The sequence below is a fragment of the Mus caroli genome, unplaced genomic scaffold (assembly GCF_978045245.1).
Source record: "Mus caroli unplaced genomic scaffold, Mus_caroli_1 scaffold_16, whole genome shotgun sequence".
Classification (NCBI taxonomy): Eukaryota; Metazoa; Chordata; class Mammalia; order Rodentia; family Muridae; genus Mus; species Mus caroli.
This window is the reverse complement of record NW_028227271.1, coordinates 33,573,676-33,591,692: the sequence shown is the minus strand read 5'-3', so window position 1 is coordinate 33,591,692 and position 18,017 is coordinate 33,573,676.

The following is an 18,017-nucleotide window of genomic DNA, read 5'->3' as shown; positions in this document are numbered from 1 at the left end:
AAACAATGCAAACAGAAATATCAAAAGATATCAATATAAACATCAGCATCCCACACTGGGCTTTTAGAAAAGCATTACTAAAATATATTATCTCTAAACCCAAGGATTTATGGAACGGAAAACAATCTGTGTTCTATATATTAACCAATCATTTTGTGTACCTGATTTAAGGAATATTAAATTTGTCTGCTAGGTACCAAAGAACAACACAGTGAGTGACTTAATACAATATCCCCTTTTAACCCTGCAGATTGACTTAGCTGAACTCCGTCTGATGGGGTTGCTATGCAATGTCTTATCTGTGTCATATTTTCAGTGAAGGCTGGGACAATATTCCCCATTTACCCATTCAAAGGAGCTTAGTTAGTGTTTCTGTTATGGAAGCTATAAGATAATTCAGCTTCTTCGGACTGGGCTGGAGACTAACTTACTGTCCAATGGTTCCCTGCTATGTCCTTCCATACATAAGTGATTCCTTCCTCTACATAAGTAATTCACCATATAATGATTTGCTTTGCTCTATACAAAAATTTATCCACAGTGCTTGATGATGTACATGAATTATAACCCAGCTGCTGAATGTCATCCTACCTTCGCCTTTGTGTTGACAAGAAGCAAGTCACACTCATGGGCAAGAGAACTTTAGGGCATGATCAATAAACATCAGGATGCAGGAATTAAAGGCCATCCTAAGATGTTCAGCCACATGCTTTGATTATGCACTGTTGAAAACTCTCCATTAAGAGCGTAGGTAGAATGAACTATAGTGTCTAACTTGAAGGAAGGAAGCATAACAGAAGCAGAGTTAGAAGCTGATACACACATACACACACACACACACACGTGTGTGTGTGTGTTTGTGTATAATGCAGGTTATATATATTAAATATATGAAATATATTCAATAAAAAATAAATATTCAGACAAAAAGAAAATATAAAAGATTGTGGTCAATAGCATTTATTCAAATTATTCCCATAATTAAAGCCTAAAATATATGTGTGTGTTTAGGAGTGAAGTTTCACATGTAACTGTGTGTATAATAAAAATGTTTACTTATATATCTGCAATGATATGCTAAAACTATGATATACCTGATCATTACAAAGATTTGCCAAAATTATGAAACATTAATCTACCTCCTTATTTTTAGAGACAGCATACACATACATAGTCAATTCTAATACACAAACTCTCTTCTGGGAATGACACAGCTGTTAAACTTTTAATCTCATAGCAGCAGTAGTTGCTTAAATTGGGCCTACACTGTATATAACTCTTAGCAATTCATCATAGACATTAGAAGGAGCTCCCTCCCGTGCCCTGGGAAACTATTTGGCTGTTGATGAATTCCTTGGGAAGTAGAGTGATTGTTTTCACATGTGTAGAGACTGATAAACCTACTATTGTTGTTTTTCTTTTTAAGTAGAGAGATCAAGAACATGGTTTGGTAGGTAATAAGGGAAGGATGATCTGTGGAGAGCAGGGAAGTGAAAGGATATGATCAAATGTATTATGTAAACATAAAAGTAAATATAATGAAATATGCTTTTTGCTGTCTCTTAAAAAATTCAGCCTTGTACTAAGGCTCCTTTAATTATTTTAGGTTTGTTAAAGCCAAAAGCTTTAAGGCCAAGCTCTTCTGTCATAAACCTTGTACTTTCAGATGAGGGTCCTTTACAGACCTGAGGAATACAATTTCATTTTGCTCAACTCCCCACTTGACACCACTAGCTCTTCCCAGGAGCCAGTGAGTTCTTAGCTCTTACTCCTGAGAGTTGATCTGGGACTGTAGACTGCCCTTCTAATTTGCTCCTGCAGCTTTCATGTAAATGTCAAGGACCACTTCACAGAGCTTTAGGAAACCTTGTGCAGACACCAGCAGAGGTGGATTAGTAATATAAACTGAGCCCATGCCTTCTGCAGCAGTGACCCAGGTAAGAAAAAAATAAAGATGCCAAAGATGGTTTTTATGACTGTATCTTTCCATGGGACTAACACTTATAAGCCAAAACATCTTTAAAGTAATTAATTATTAATTTTTGTTCTTTTCAAAAGGAAATAACTGTTGGTTGACTTTATTCCATGCATAAGATTTTTTTGAAATGATGATTGAGGTATCTTTTAGCTAAAAAGTTCAGACATAATGTATCATGCTCATAATTCATGATTTATTTTTAAAATTTTCTTGTCCTCTTTGAGATCACTGAGAAGCTAACTATGAAGTTAAGCTTGCCCCCAAACCATTTAAGAGATAAGCTTGTTTCAAAGTGTCCTCCAAGACTGAGAAACTAACTCTGAAGTTAAGCTTGCCCCCAAACCATTTAAGACATAAACTTGTTTCAAAGTGTCCTCCAAGCACTCTTGCTTTGAATGAGATGGGTTCATCTTATCCTAAGACAGGTGGAAGAGAACAGTAGAACATCATGAAAGTGAAAACAGTATGACTTTGAGAAAGCCAAGCTATATCTAGCAGATATTACCATTGTTTATTGCATGATATAAAACTGTAAAGGGCTCTTTTATTTCCTGTGATTAAGGGATGAGATGAGAGACATATACAAGCTGTAGTAATATATAGCTTGGGCTGACCCCAGTATTTCCTTCTGTCTTCTATCTATCCCTACACCTAGGCTTAGAAACTTCTACTCTCCATACAATCCAGTCTTCCAAACTGCCTGATTTATTCCAGCTTTTCTTGGCTCCTGTCAAGATTATGTTCTAATATTCTGGCTTCTCGTGCTCTGGCTTATTCTGTCTTCAATTGTATCTATCTCATTCTCTCTGCAACCTGTCTCTGTAAAACTACCATATACACACACCACCCCCTTTTCTTTCTCACTGCGCTTAAGTAGCCACTTTTTTTTCTGAGCTGTTCTCACCTGATTGGGGCACATCCTTTCTCTGAGTCACTATGTCAAATCTTCCTCTTTTCACTTTGTCTTCCCACAATTAGAGGTCGCTTTCAAATATGACTGCTTCTTTCTTCAAGTGAACCTTATCATCATTGTTAGGGATGAAGGTGTGTACTAATGGCACACCAGTATCCCTGTCAGTTCATACTGTAATCCAGGGTGTGTCTAAATTCTGGCCATATGATTTAGAAGGAGAAGTTTTCTGGATATGATCCCTTGCCTGAGAAGCCATGTTGCTTAATTAAAATTCTTCTACAGTTCTCTAGATTATATAATACTATGTTTACTTATTAAAAAACTTATTCAAAGATATAAAAATGTTTCAAAGATTCAAAGGTATCCAAGCATCATACAATAAGCATTACTAGGTGAAATAATCTTGGTTTTGCTTCCATTCTCAATAAGTCTTTTATCTGGATGTTGAGTTGATTTCATTTCAAGGCCCTTTGATTTGCTATCATTCAATAAAATGGGGTAAAATAAATAAAACATAAAGACAAATAACTAATATTAGATCACTAATGAAGATTACCTGGTTTGTAGGGACAAGGTAAAGAAAATGAAAACAGCAAACAGCAAATGCTGCCCCTGGGACTTCTCAGCCTTTGTCAGGGTTACTTTGTTTTGTCTGCCTGTGCATATTTGCTGTTATTTAAAATTTGTTCCAAACACATGGAGAATAATAAGAGATCATCAATATTGATTTAACAGCTTGTCAGATTAAAATTTAACTATTTGACATCTTTATTAACATGTATTTTGTTGAGACTAACTTCTTTCTTCTTTCTTCAGGCAAAGAAGAAAGATGTTAAAGGGGATGGGATGGGATGGATTTAATCCAAACACAATACAAGTAGGAATGAGACTCTCAAACAATAAAAACTCACTTAACTCCTTCCATGGGTATTTTGTTCCTCCTTCTAAGAAGGATCGAAGTATCCACACTTTGGTCTTCCTTGTTCTTGAGATTCATGTATTTTGCAAATTGTATCTTGGGTATTCTGAGATTCTGGGCTAATATCCATTTATCAGTGAGTGCATATCATGTGTGTTCTTTTGTGATTGGGTTACCTCATTCAGGATGATATCCTCTCTGGGGATCCATCCCATATACAACTACCAAACCCAGACACTATTATGGGTGCCAACAAGAGCCTTCTGACAGGAACCTGATATAGCCGTCTCCTGAGAGGCTCTGCCAATGCCAGACAAATACAGAAGTGGATGCTCACAGCCATCCATTGGACTGAGCACAGGCTCCCCAATGAAGGGGCAAGAGGAAGTACCCAAGGAGCTGAAGGGGTTTTGCAGCATCATAGATGGAACAACAATATGAACTAACCAGTACCTCCAGAAATTGCTGGGACTAAACCACCAACAAAAGAAAACACATGGTGTAGCAGAGGATGGGATAGTTGTTCTTCAATGACAGGAGAAGCCTTTGGTCCTGTGAATGTTCTATGCCCCAATAGAGAGGAATGCCAGGGGCAGAAATTGGGAGTGGATGGGTTGTTGAGGAGAGGGAGGGGAGCATAAAGGATTTCCAGTGGTGAAACCAGGAAAGGGGATAACATTTGAAATGTAAATAAAGAAATTATCTAATAAAATTAAGTCACTTAAACATACAAAGAACTGTTCTTCTGCTGTTTCCTAAGAACAGTATCCCTCATCTGTCTATAATACCTGCATTTTAATTTCTACATTTTTGCTTTGTTATGTTTCAATAAGATAATAAATATTATCCAAAATATTAATAAAAACATATATTTCCATTGTCTTAGGTTATGTAAAATTATTATGGCATATTCATACTTTCCCAAAGAATTTTTATACATAACTGTCATTTAAGTTTTTTTTAATAAAATGTGATTTTACATTCTTCTACTTTAGCAATATATGCCTTCTCCTTAGTCTTTAATGATATCAATTTATCTATGTCCATATTAAATAAAAAGGTAGGCATGTTTTGTATATGTTTATTATAACTGTATTCTTGTGACTGTCCTTATATACAATTCCTTATCCCTAGAAAATTAATAGGCTATCGTGCACATCCACTTCAAGTTCAAATTTTGCAGAACTGTACTTCAAAGTGATTGTACCAATCACTATGTTAATCAACTATAAGACTGAGTTCCCACTTCCTGAATTCTTATTAATATTTGGTACTTGTAGTTGATCCAGCCAGGATTTAGTAAATTCTACATGACAATGACTCTTCAATTTTTTTTAAATAATTACAAATAAATTTTGAAAATAAAATATGGTTCATGCAATTTAGTTCACTAACACAAGTAAGACAAATTAGATGGACAAGTGTTAAGGAGAAAATAAGGGAGGGTAAAACAATAGGAAGCAACTGCTTGATATTGAGGATGTACTTTTAGAGCCAAGAGGATCTCAGTAAAGGCTCATGCAAACACCCTTTTCAGTAGATGTTCAACACTGCTGTTTTTGTTGCTTTGTGACCTCACAATAAAACCACTAGAAAATGCTACAGAGGCAGAAATGTCTTCCTGTGGACCTGTACTTATTGTTCAACCCCCTCTTATTTAAAAGATTTAAATTGTGTGCATTAACTTGTACTCATCATACTGCTGACATTTATTTAATTCTCTGTCTTTATGCTATCATCAAGCTTTCCTGGTTAGTCTAAGTGATGAATTTAAATATTTCAAAACTTGATACCTTCATAGGGACAATTCCCATTATGAACTAGTTTCCAATATGGTTGAACTCAATTATCCAATACTCTTGTTCTCCATATCTTCCTACATTAAGTCTATAAAAAAAATGGATTCACCTAAGATAGCCTTTCACCTAGTAATATTTCCTAAAGAATGATGAGCCTGTTGGGCCCAGCATGTAGGAGACAGAATTGTAGCAAAAGAAATAACCATGCTATTGGTGGGTGTGCTCATATCAATAAAAGTTTAAAAAAAGCTAGGATACAAATACAATGGGACTTCCCACCACAAGTGACCAAAGATAGAAAGCCTGAGGCTAACTTCTCCATTAAGGGATTCTTTGATTAGATCTGGGTATATTTATATCCCACGAAAAAATTATTCATAGAAGGTTTAACAGTCAAAAGAGAATATTCGAGAATTTGGAGAACTGTCTCAGTGACATTTGCAGACAGGTCTGATGATCTAAGTTCAAGCCTCAGGATTCCTATGGTGGAGGAAGTAGTTCCATCTGCAAATGTCCTCTGACCTGCTTCATATGTTCATGTACACACATGCTTGTGAGAACAATCATTCACTGATGCACATGCATGTATATATACACAGGGAGAGACAGAGACAGAAAAAAGGAGATATAATTTTAAAAAGACTGCTCTAAAAATATTTTGAAATGAAACCAGTTTTCTGTGCCACTAATTCTGAGTTTTCTGATTTCTCTGACCCACTAAAACCCATCAAAAGCCATTCACAGCCACTAATAAATAGATGCTTTTTTATCCTTTCTTTCGTTCTTTGCTGTAAGAGCTGATTCTCCTGGTTCTACTTTTCTACCCAGGACAGAACTTCAGCTCCTTTCCAGTAGTCATTGAGCATTGCTAAGATGTTTTCCTTGTTCTGAGACCTCAAAATGAAGCCACTACAAAATACTACAGGGAGAAAAATTTCTTCCTATAGACTATTAACCTCCAGTGCCACAAGGTCTTTCAGCCTAATTACCCAAATTTACTGATAAAGAAATTTAAGCTTCGTGCTGGTTTAAGAATACAGTTCAGTAGCTGTGAGCCTCCATTTCTGTGTTTGTTAGGCCCCAGCATAGCCTCACAAGAGACAGCTATATCTGGGTCCTTTCAGCAAAATCTTGCTAGTGTATGCAATGGTGTCAGCATTTGGATGGATCACAGGGCCCCCAATGGAGGAACTTGAGAAAGTACCCAAGGAGCTAAAGGGATCTGCAACCCTATAGGTGGAACAACAATATGAACTAACCAGGACCTCCCCCCACCCCGCCCCTACACACACCTGAGCTGGTGTCTCTAGCTGCATATGTATCAGAAGACGGCCTAGTCGGCCATCAGTAGAAAGAGATGCCCATTGGTCTTGCAAACTTTATATGCCTCAGTATAGGGGAACGCCACGGCCAAGAAGTGGGAGTGGGTGGGTAGGGGAGTGGGTGGGAGGGTATGGGAGACTTTTGGTATAGCATTGGAAATGTAAATGAAGAAAATACCTAATTAAAACACACACACACACAAAGAATACAGTTCAGACTCTTGAACACTTTGCTGGGGTCCAGCTTGTTCACAAAGGTGTCAGACTCTTCTGTGAGCAGGCTAATATCCAGACACAGATGGCTCTGTAGCAGTGGCATTCTCTTGAGACACCAAAGCCTTAGGCCTTTGCTCCCACTGTCATTAGCTGGGGGCTGGGACTATCACTCCGAGTTCTCCTCAGGAGTTTCTTTCTCTGTAGGTTTTGACAACCTCATCTCCAAAGCCAAGGAAGACTTTCAGATGTACCTGAGCTTTCTTATGTCTGTACCCAATCCTTAACTTCTTAGCAGTAATTAGAGTGGTCACCCTCCCAAATAAACCCATGGTTTGACTCAAGAAGCCTCAAAAAAAAAAAAAAAAAAAAAAAAAAAAAGAATACAGTTGAGAGCCTGGCCTGGTGGCACACATCTTTAATCCCAGCTCTCGAGAGGCAGAGGCAGACGGATTTCTGAGTTTGAGGCCAGCCTGGTCTACAAAGTGAGGTCCAGGACAGCCAGGGCTATACAGAGAATCCCTGTCTTGAAAAACCAAAATAATAATAATAATAATAATAATAATAATAAACAATAAATAAAGAATATAGTTCAGATCTAGTTAATAGTTGAAGAAATATCCTATAGGAACTATTTGTAGAACTAGGCTGCACGGCATATGAAAGATTTTTTTAATGATATACGTGGTTTACATTTCTAGATCCTAAAATTGTTTTTACAGAAAAATTTCAACAAATAACTAATGTTTTCTAGTCTGGTCCATATCATGTAACTGTAAGCAACTCCTTCTACTTCAAATTGATTCTCTTGGAATGTTATCTCTTACACTTCATTTAACGGCAATTAAATTTTTCATAGGTTTGCATTAAATAGTGTATTAATGAACACCACATTATAAATGTTCTGTCATTATGATCTGCAATTAAAATGTCCCAGAGAGTCTTGTGCTAATGATAATGACTAAATTACTGACACCTTTATAATTGTTACGTATTTAAAATACTGGGGCATGATATGGAAATTTAGTTTGGTCAATATTAACTTCAGCTGTCACAAAATGTTAAATGCTTCATGAATAAGCATTGTTCAGCTTATTTCTAAATGTATTTCAAACACCTGTTTTTGAGTCAAAATAGAAATGTGTCTTCAAAAGAATCAGTAAAAGGAGCAAGCATATTAATTATGACCATATTTCACCTTCATCAGCTATTTTGTAATTTTAATCTGTGCCATGTAAACTATTGATTGCTAATACATAGTTGTTATTTTGGAATCTGAATTTAAAAATTGACTCTTCACTGGCCCTAAAGAATTCCCATCCACTAAACGTACCTGTCAAAGCTGTGTATACCCTTAATAACAATATTAATATCTAAATTTTTGATACCACTGTCTTCCTTTTAGGAGCACTTTCCTACCAGCCCTCATAAACACATTAGTGAAGGCTGATGTGTAGATCAATGTTCAGCATCCTTCCCATTAACAAGAACCAGCATTCAATCCCCAGCATCAAATGAAGTGGAACATAAAACTGATAAATAGCATTTTGGTGAAGTTCAGTCATAACATTTCAGTAACTTGGATATTGAGGCATGGTGATATTAAACTCAAAAGCATAGAGCCTAGGTTATTATATGGCAGAATGAAAAACTCACCAGCCACACACCCCCCAAAAAAATCACCAGTCAAGGGCATGTAGTGAACAGAAGAACTCTGTAATGTGCCAGGGTAAATTATTTAGCATTTAGAGACTTTCTACTAAGAGTTTCTGTGGTAGGAGATATGAACGTGAGATGGAAAGATCACAATCAACATGTATCTTTTTACTGGAGTATTGAGAACGTAAACATTGGTAGTCTTCATTGAAACTTCATGAAGCCAATCACTTCTGTACAGGAAAGAACATTACCATCATGCCAGGTAAATAAAAGCCTATAAAATAGGAGAAAAATCTTCATCAGATATTCATCAGACTGAGGATTTGTTTCTAGAATATACAATATTATTATTATTATTATTATTATTATTAATTCAAATTTAAAAATTAGGCATGTAACTAATCAGTGCTCTCAAAAGATGAAATATATTTGGGAAACATTTTGAAAATGTTCAACATCATTATGTACCAGGGAAATACAAACACTTTGAACTTTTGTCTTACATCAGTCACAATGGCTGAGATCAAAAAGGACAAATGCTGGACCAGATGTAGAGAATGGGAAACACTTTTTTACTGTCGGTGGTATTTAAGTTGGTGTAGCTACTATGAAAATCAGTATGGGAGTTCCTAAAAAAAAATAAAAACCTAGACATGGATCTGACATGTGGCTTAGTTATGCCACTATTGAAAATATGCTCCAAAGACTCTATATGCTCTTATAATGATATGGTTTCACCCATGTTCATCACTGATCTGTTCACAATAGTCAGGGTATAGAGACAATACTGAACTTGCATTGATGAATTAAAAACAGTTCTGAAGCATACAAAAGACCTGTGCAAATTCAAACCAGACAGAATCCCAGCATGAAAAAGTTAAGTGGACATGAAATGCCACCTCTAGCTAGGAAGCTGTTTGTAACTGAATGTTGCTGGATAAGGGACAGTAATTCTTCTTAAAGGTGTATCTACAGGTAGGTCAATTATTATATCCACCAGTAGAAAACCAAGCCTCCAAGAATACCTAGGTAGCACAAACAGCATTTGATATGTTTCATAAAATGATGAGGACTTAAATTTGGGAGAGGATATAAAAGAGATTAGATCTGAAAGAAGATAGGCAAAGAGGATGATTATGATCAAGATACATACATTGTATAAAACTCTCAAAGAGGTAATAATATGAGACCAACATTAACATGTAGAAGAGACAGTTTGAAGATTGAGACCATAAGCCCTTCCCGACATGGGTTTCAAGTAACTAGCACACCACACAGAAGGAAAGCCTATGCTATAGATGCAAGAAAAGCAGGTGCAATGTAAATGTGCTATTCAATGTAAAAGTTCCTGGGACTCATGGTTCAGCAGATTGGGGGCTCTTCCCTCAGCTAACTGGAGAACTTTCCATTTCTAAGGAAACTGGCTGTATTTCAACTTCTAGTCATATGCCTACTGTTAGTCTTTGTCCAGGGATAGGGAACTTTGAATATGATGCACGATGAACTCAGTCCACCACTGAGAATTTCTTCACATTCTCTTGATTATGTTCCCAGACACTGGCAAGAAGCCTAATTGTTATTTTCCCAACAGTCTCGCTTCTTTGCTGTTTGGGTAGATTCTCACTTCTCTCCTGCCATATATTTATACACCAGCTTCCATTGCTTTTTGCTTTTGTTTGTTTCTTACTTTTCTGGTTTTATTTATTCACTTTACATCATACTCACTGACCCCATTCCTGGCCCCTCCCAGATTCCTTACCCCCCTTCTCCTCCCCTTTTATGCTGAGTAGATGGTGAGCCCCTGGGTATCCCTCCACCCTGTCACATCAAGTCTCTGGGAGGCTAGGTGCATCCTATCCACTAAGGCTAGACAAGGAGGCCCAGATAGAAGAACATATCCCACATACTGGCAACAACACTTGGGATAGTCCCCATTCCAGTTTTTCAGGACACATAAAGACCAAGCTGCACATCTGTATATATATTAATATACAAGAAGGACCAGCTCCAACCTTTGTATGTTCTTTGGTGGTCCAGGTTATTTGACTCTGTTGGTCTTCTTGTGGAGTCCTATCCCCTTAAGGGACTACAATCCTTCCCCTTTTTTTTCCATAAGAGTTCCCAAACTCCTTCATTCATTGTTGACTGTGGATGTCTGCGTCTATCTGAGTCCACTGCAATGTGGAGTTTCTCAGAGAATACCCATGCTATATACCTGTCTACAAGCATAAGAGAGTATCATTAATAGTGTCAGTGAATAGTGTCAGAAACCCATGGATGGGGTTCAAATTGGGCTGGTTATTGCTTGGCCATTCTGTCAGTCTTTGCTCTATGCTCCATCCCTTGTATATAGCTGAGTAGTATCCCATTGTGTAAATGAGAAACATTTTCTTTATCCATTCCTCAGTTGAGGGACATCTAGGTTGTTTTGAATCTCTGGCTATTACAAATGAAGCTTCTAAGAACATAGCTGAACAAATGTCTTTGTGGGATGGTAGAGTAACTTTTGGGTATTTGCCCAGGAGTGGGTCTTGTGCTATTCCCAGTTTTCTGAGAAACCATGAAACTGATTTCCAAGCTGGTTGTACATGTCTGCAGTCCTACCAGCAATGGAGGAGTTTTCCTTTTGCTCCATATCTTCACCAGCATGTGTTATCTCTTGAGTATTTGATCTTAGCTATTCTGACAGGTGTAAGATGGAATCTCAGTTGCATGGATTGGTACAGAAACAGACATGTTGACCAATAAAATGGAATTGAAACCCTGGAAGTATACGCATACACCTATGGACCCTTGGTTTTTTACTAAGAAGCCAAAACCATGCAATGGGCAAAAGAAAGCATCTTCATCAAATGGTGCTGGTCTAACTGGATGTCTAAATGAGAAAAATGAAAATAGTTCCATATTTATCTACCTCCACAAAATTTAAGTCCAAGAATAGTAAAGACCTCAACATAAAACTGGAAACACTAAATCTCATAGAAGAGAAAGTGGGAAATAACTTTGAATGTATTGACACAGAAGACAAGTTCCTGAACAGAACGCCAATGGCTCAGGCTCTAAGATCAGCAATTGACAAATATGACCCCATGAAATTGAAAAGCTTCTGTAAGGCAAAGGACACTGTCCACTGTCAATAGGACAAAATGGCAGCCTACGTACTGAAAAAAGATCTTCACAAACTATAAATTTGATAGAAGGCTAATAGATAAAATTTACAAAGAACTAAAAAACTTTGATACCAACAACCCAAATAACCCAATTAAAAATGGTGTGCAAATGGATGGAACTAGAAAATATCATCATGAGTGAGATAACACAATCACAAAAGAACACACATGGTATGTGCTCACTGATAATTGGAAATTAGGAAAAATAACTTAGAATATAACTTAGATACAACTCACAGACAATATGAAGCACAAGAAGAAAGAAGACCAAAGTGTTGATGCTTTAGTACTACTTAGAAGGAGGAACAAAATAATCCAGGGAGTTAGAGGGTAAGAGGGACTTCGGAGAAAGAGAGGAGGCGAGGAGAAAATGGGGGAAAAGATCAGGTGTGGGAGGAGACAGGATAAATGTAGAGAGGGACAGAAAATTCAACAAAGCTCTGTAGCCATGGTGGATGTAGGTGTAGCCACCAGAAAATCTCAGATGGCAGAAAAGTAAGCGGTACCCATGCCCCAATAAGAATGACATTAGCTGAAATACCCAACAAAGGGGAGAGAGAACCTACAGAGACCATATCATTAGTTTAGGCATGCCCACAATTGTTCCTGTGTAAAGGAAATACAGGGGCAAAGAATAGAGCAGAGACTGAAGGAAAGGCCCTCCGGAGACTTCCCTACCTGGGGATCCATCCCATATGCAGCCACCAAACCCAGGCATTATTACTAATGCCTAGAAGTGCTTGCTGACAGGAGTCTGATATAGCTATCTCCTGAGAAGCTATGTCAGAGCCTTACAAACATATATGTGTATGCTTGCAGCCAACCATTAGGCTAAACACAGGACCCTAATGGAGGAGTTAGGGGAAGGACTGAAGAAGCTGAAGGCCTTTGCAAACCAATAGGAAGTTCAACAATATCAACCATCCATACCCCCCAGAGCTCCCAGAGTCTAAACCACCAACCAAAGACTACACATGGATCGACTCATGGCTCTGGTTGCATATGTAGCAGAGCATGGCTTTATCTGGCATCAATAGGAGGAGAGGCCCTTGTTCTTATGAATGCTTGATGCCCCAGTGTAGAGAAATATTGGGTGGTGAGGTAGGAGTGGGTGTGTCAGTGGGGAAGTACTCTCATAGAAGCAGGGGATGAGAAGAGGATAAGATGGGGTCTTTGGGGAGAGGAAACAACAAAGGGTGATAACATTTGAAATGTAAATAAATAAAATAGCCAAGAAGATATTTTTTAAATGGGATACATAACTAAATAGAAAATTCTCAACAGAGGAATCTCAAATGCCTGAGAAACAATTAAAGAAATGTTCAAAGTCCATAGTCACCCAGCCTCGGTTGATAAACAAGCCTCATTTTCAACTAAAAAGGGATGTCTTTCTCTTTCAAATTCATTTATAGCCTTCCTGTAGCTTAGGCAAATTAAGGCTGGACCTCTGTTGTTTCCCTCAAATTCTTAATAAGATTGTCCTTAATCTTCCTTTTGAGACCATTTTTAAATTATTTTATTCACAATGAAACAAGAACCCAAAAGTGAGCCCTGAGTAACCAAAAACACTCTTAATTTTACCTGTGACAGTACTTACACTAACTTTCGGAATGTATTTTTTACTGAAGAAGGAAAATGAATTTTGAAATAGACTAAGTCTACAATCATGCACTGTATTTCTAAAGTGATTTCATGAAACATCTGGCTTTTGGTTCAATAGACTTATATTAAACAGCATTTTGCTACTGCAGCAAACATGGGAGATGATTAGCTTAAATGAAGGTCTTAGTTGGGATAGTGGTTCATGTTTGTGATCCCACAGTTCAGGACAGGGGAAGCCTGAATCAGAAGCTTTGCCTATGTAGTGAATTCTAGCTGAGGGATGCAGAGCCAACTTCTGTCTTAATAACAAAAATCATTTCTGTATCCATAACAAAATTCAAACAGTGGTGCCTCAGAGGAACGGAAGCAGCATGTAATGATGTAAGCATGCTGCAGGGGAGACTGCTTACATCACAATAGTTAGAGGGATGGTGTAAGGAGAAACAAACAGACAGAGACAGACAGAGAGGCAGAATCATAAAGACAGAGATTGAGAGACAGAGACTGAAATAAAGAGACAGTGACACAGAGTCTGAGACTGAGAGACAGAGAACAAGAGGCAGAGACAGAGACAAAGGACCTGAGAGGTGGGGAAGGTCAGGATCTCAAAATACTTTTTGCATACATGTCATCAGTGACCTGCTTACCCTGAATTAAACCCTATCTCCTGAGGACTTCTCTACCTCACAATAGCAGCATATGCTGGGAAACAAATACCTCTTGAAGGACTACACATTGCGTCTAATGGTTGGTGCTGCCTGATGGCTTGCATCTTAATTAGGCTCATAAACTGCTCTTATTGATCTTCTTTACCCCATCACAGAAAGCTGAAGCAAATATCCCAAGGGCTTATAATTGTTTTAAGTTGTGACTATGGAAGTTTTCATACTGAAGAGAGTTAGTGCCATTTCCACTGGCTTCTATTTTAGTCTTTCCTGTTCAGTGTCTCAACTATGCCCACATTTCCAGAAAGGATAATTTTATTTCTTTGCTGACCACAGGTGTATACTTTAAGACATATTTAAAACTTGGGACCTTTTCTTAGATTTATTTTTAATTATGCATAATTGAATGTATCTGTGTATGGTTTTGGACAGGTGAAAATAAGAATCATTGCAGACCTGAAATGGGTATCAGATGTCCTGGAGCTGAAAACATAGGTGGCATTGAACTACCACATGCACCACAAGTCTTTTAATATTTGGCTTGAAAATATTACAAATATATAAGATGATGTTCAGAAACTGGTATTTTTTGCAATTCATGAGAAAGTTAAACCATATTTATTTATATTAATTTACTTACCCTAAAATATAACCTAGACCTCAGTAAAAATGTTCTAAATGAATGGACACTAAGTCCATATTAGACATATTTCTGGCGCTAGCATAGCACTGAATCAATAGCAACCATTTTATCCAGGGCATCACAGGGAGATGAACTACAAAAAGACATTTGAGAAATGTTTGCTTCTGTTTGACTGACAGACTGATTGATTGATTGATTGATTGATGTGAGTTTGTTTTAATATGGTTTTATTCTGTAGCTCAGACTTTCCTGGAAGTTACTATGCATTCCATGGTGACCTTGAACTGTGGTGATGCCCCTGCCTCAGCCTCCTGACTGTTGGCTCTATAGTTGAAACCACAGCATCTCTCTGGACACTTTTGAAAGAGTTCTTAAGAGTCTGTAATGGTCAATCTCTTTTTTTGTAATTTTTTTATTAGATATTTTCTTCATTTACATTTCAAGTCCCCCATACCCTCCCACCCCCCACTCCCACTTCTTGGCCCTGCCTTTCCCCTGTACTGAGACATATAAAGTTTGCATGACCAATGGGCCTCTCTTTCCACTGATGGCTGACTAGGCCATCTTCTGATACATATGCAGCTAGAGACATGAGCTCCGGGGGGTACTGGCTAGTTCATATTTTTGTCCCACCTATAGGGTTGCAGATCCCTTTAGCTCCTTGGGTACTTTCTCTAGCTCCTCCATTGGGGGCCCTGTGATCCATCCAATAGTTGACTGTGAGCATCCACTTCTGTGTTTGCTAGGCCCTGGGATGATCTCACAAGAGACAGCTATATCAGGGTCCTTTAAGCAAAATCTTGCTAGTGTATGCAATGGTGTCAGCATTTGGAAGCTGGTTATGGAATGGATCCCCAGATACGGCAGTCTCTAGATGGTCCATCCTTTTGTCTCTGCTCCAAGCTTTGTCTTTGTAACTCCTTCCATGGGTGTTTTGTTCCCAATCTAAGAAGGGGTTAAGTGTCCACAGTTTGGTCTTCATTCTTCTTGAGTTTCATGTGTTTTGCAGATTGTATCTTGTATCTTGGGTATTCTAAGTTTCTGGGCTAATATCCACTTATCAATGAGTACATATCATGTGAGTTCTTTTGTCATTGGGTTACCTCACTCAGGATGATGCCCTCCAGGTCCATCCATTTGCCTAGGAATTTCATAAATTCATTCTTTTTAACAGCTGAGTAGTACTCCATTGTGTAAATGTACTACATTTTCTGTTTCCATTCCTCTGTTGAGGGGCATCTGGGTTCTTTCCAGCTTCTGGCTATTATAAATATGGCTGCTATGAACATAGTGGAGCATGTGTCCTTCTTACCAGTTGGAAATTCTTCTGGATATATGCCCAGGAGAGGTACTGTGTAAACTGTCCAGGAGATTAGTGAAGACAATATCGAGAGGCACATGACTAGGTATGCTTGTGATAACATTTCTAGAGATAGTAAAATTACAAGACCTTTGATGTGAATTGGTTAAAGACTTGATGGATTCCATGGAATTACTGTGAAGTGATGAAAAGTAGGAGGTTGGGTTTGGCTGGAGCAAGTCATTCACTGGAGGCATGTTCTTAAGTATATAGCTTTCCCTGTATTCTTTGTGTAGGTGCCTCTTTGTCCTTCTGGACACTCTCTGAGGCAAATGCATGTTCTGTCCTACATTATAGACTGATGTTCTCTCTGATTCAAAATAAGTCACCAGTACCACCAACACCACCAACCCTGTTACTCTCAGTTAGTTGTTGCAGTGACAAAAAGCTAACTAACACAATGCATAGACACAAGGATGGCTCTGTTTCCCTTGGTTTCACAGTGGCATCTGGATCTTTAGGACAGAATGAAATAGAAAAAGTGGAATGGATGAATGATAAGCAGACAAGATTGGTGAGTATATTAGATGGAAAGAGTGACCATCTTGAGCTCCAATTTTTTTCTTTACCTTTCATGCCTCTCTAAGAAATAAGGAAGCTCTGAAAAGAAATGTTAGCAGGCCAGATGGTGGAATGGTTTGAATTTATTCCAGCAAAATGTGAGAAAGTTAAGGTGCTGATAGAGCAGAAAGGATAGAGATACATGTCAAAAGTTCATCTGAGTTAACTAAGCTGGTGAGCTTGGCAACTGTGCTCTGACTTAAATCATCATATTTATTATCCTGAGACTGTACAGCAAAACAAACTCATTTTATATGACAAATACTTTTGTATACATGAACAAATACTTTTGTTTACAATAACAAACATTTTTGTATACTCATAGATCAGATACAATTCTGATGTTTAACAAATATTAACTTATACAACTTTATAACATTTTGAGAAAGACAGAGCTATTATTACTTTCACTGTTTGGATAAGAAAATAGATATAAATGGGCTTTATGAAGTTAGACATTAATTTAACTTCAGAGCAGTTACCCAGAGCACTTATATATACAAAACTGTATATATAAAATCACTATGTGACCATTTGGAAAAGCTAACTCCCAGAAGTTTTATGTATATATAATACAAACACACATACACACACACATATGTACATATGTATATATATATATATATATATATATATATATATATATATAATACATATTAGAGTTGCTGTAGATGTCAATGTATATACAAGTTTGTATATGTATGCATGTATGAATGTATGCATGCACATGTGTTTGTATATATAGATCAGAAGCTGTCACTGGGTATCTTCCACTATCATACTCTTTCTTATCTTTTGAGACAGTCTTGAATCCAGAACTCATCAGTTGTCTAGAATGGCGGAGAAAGCTCTAGGGACCTAAATCACTTCCTGAATGTCAGGGTCTTTGCTAGAGTTAGAGATAAGGATGCCTGCCTTTTGCATGTGAGCTTAGGGTTTAAGCCAATGTTCCCATACTTGTTTGGAAGGCACTTTACTAATAGAGATATTTTCCCAGCCCATAAACATCACATAAAATAGTCCAATGAGTCATTAGTAGTAAAATTATAATCTAGTAATAATCTCTCTACATTCTTTCTTTTAGACAGGAGGTCTCAATCCAAGAAATAAGGCAAATTCTGGGAAACTCACTATCTTACCTATGAAAAGCCAGATTTTAAGAGTACATAATTTATTAAAATTACAATCATGCTTATATTTTAGTTCCTTCCAA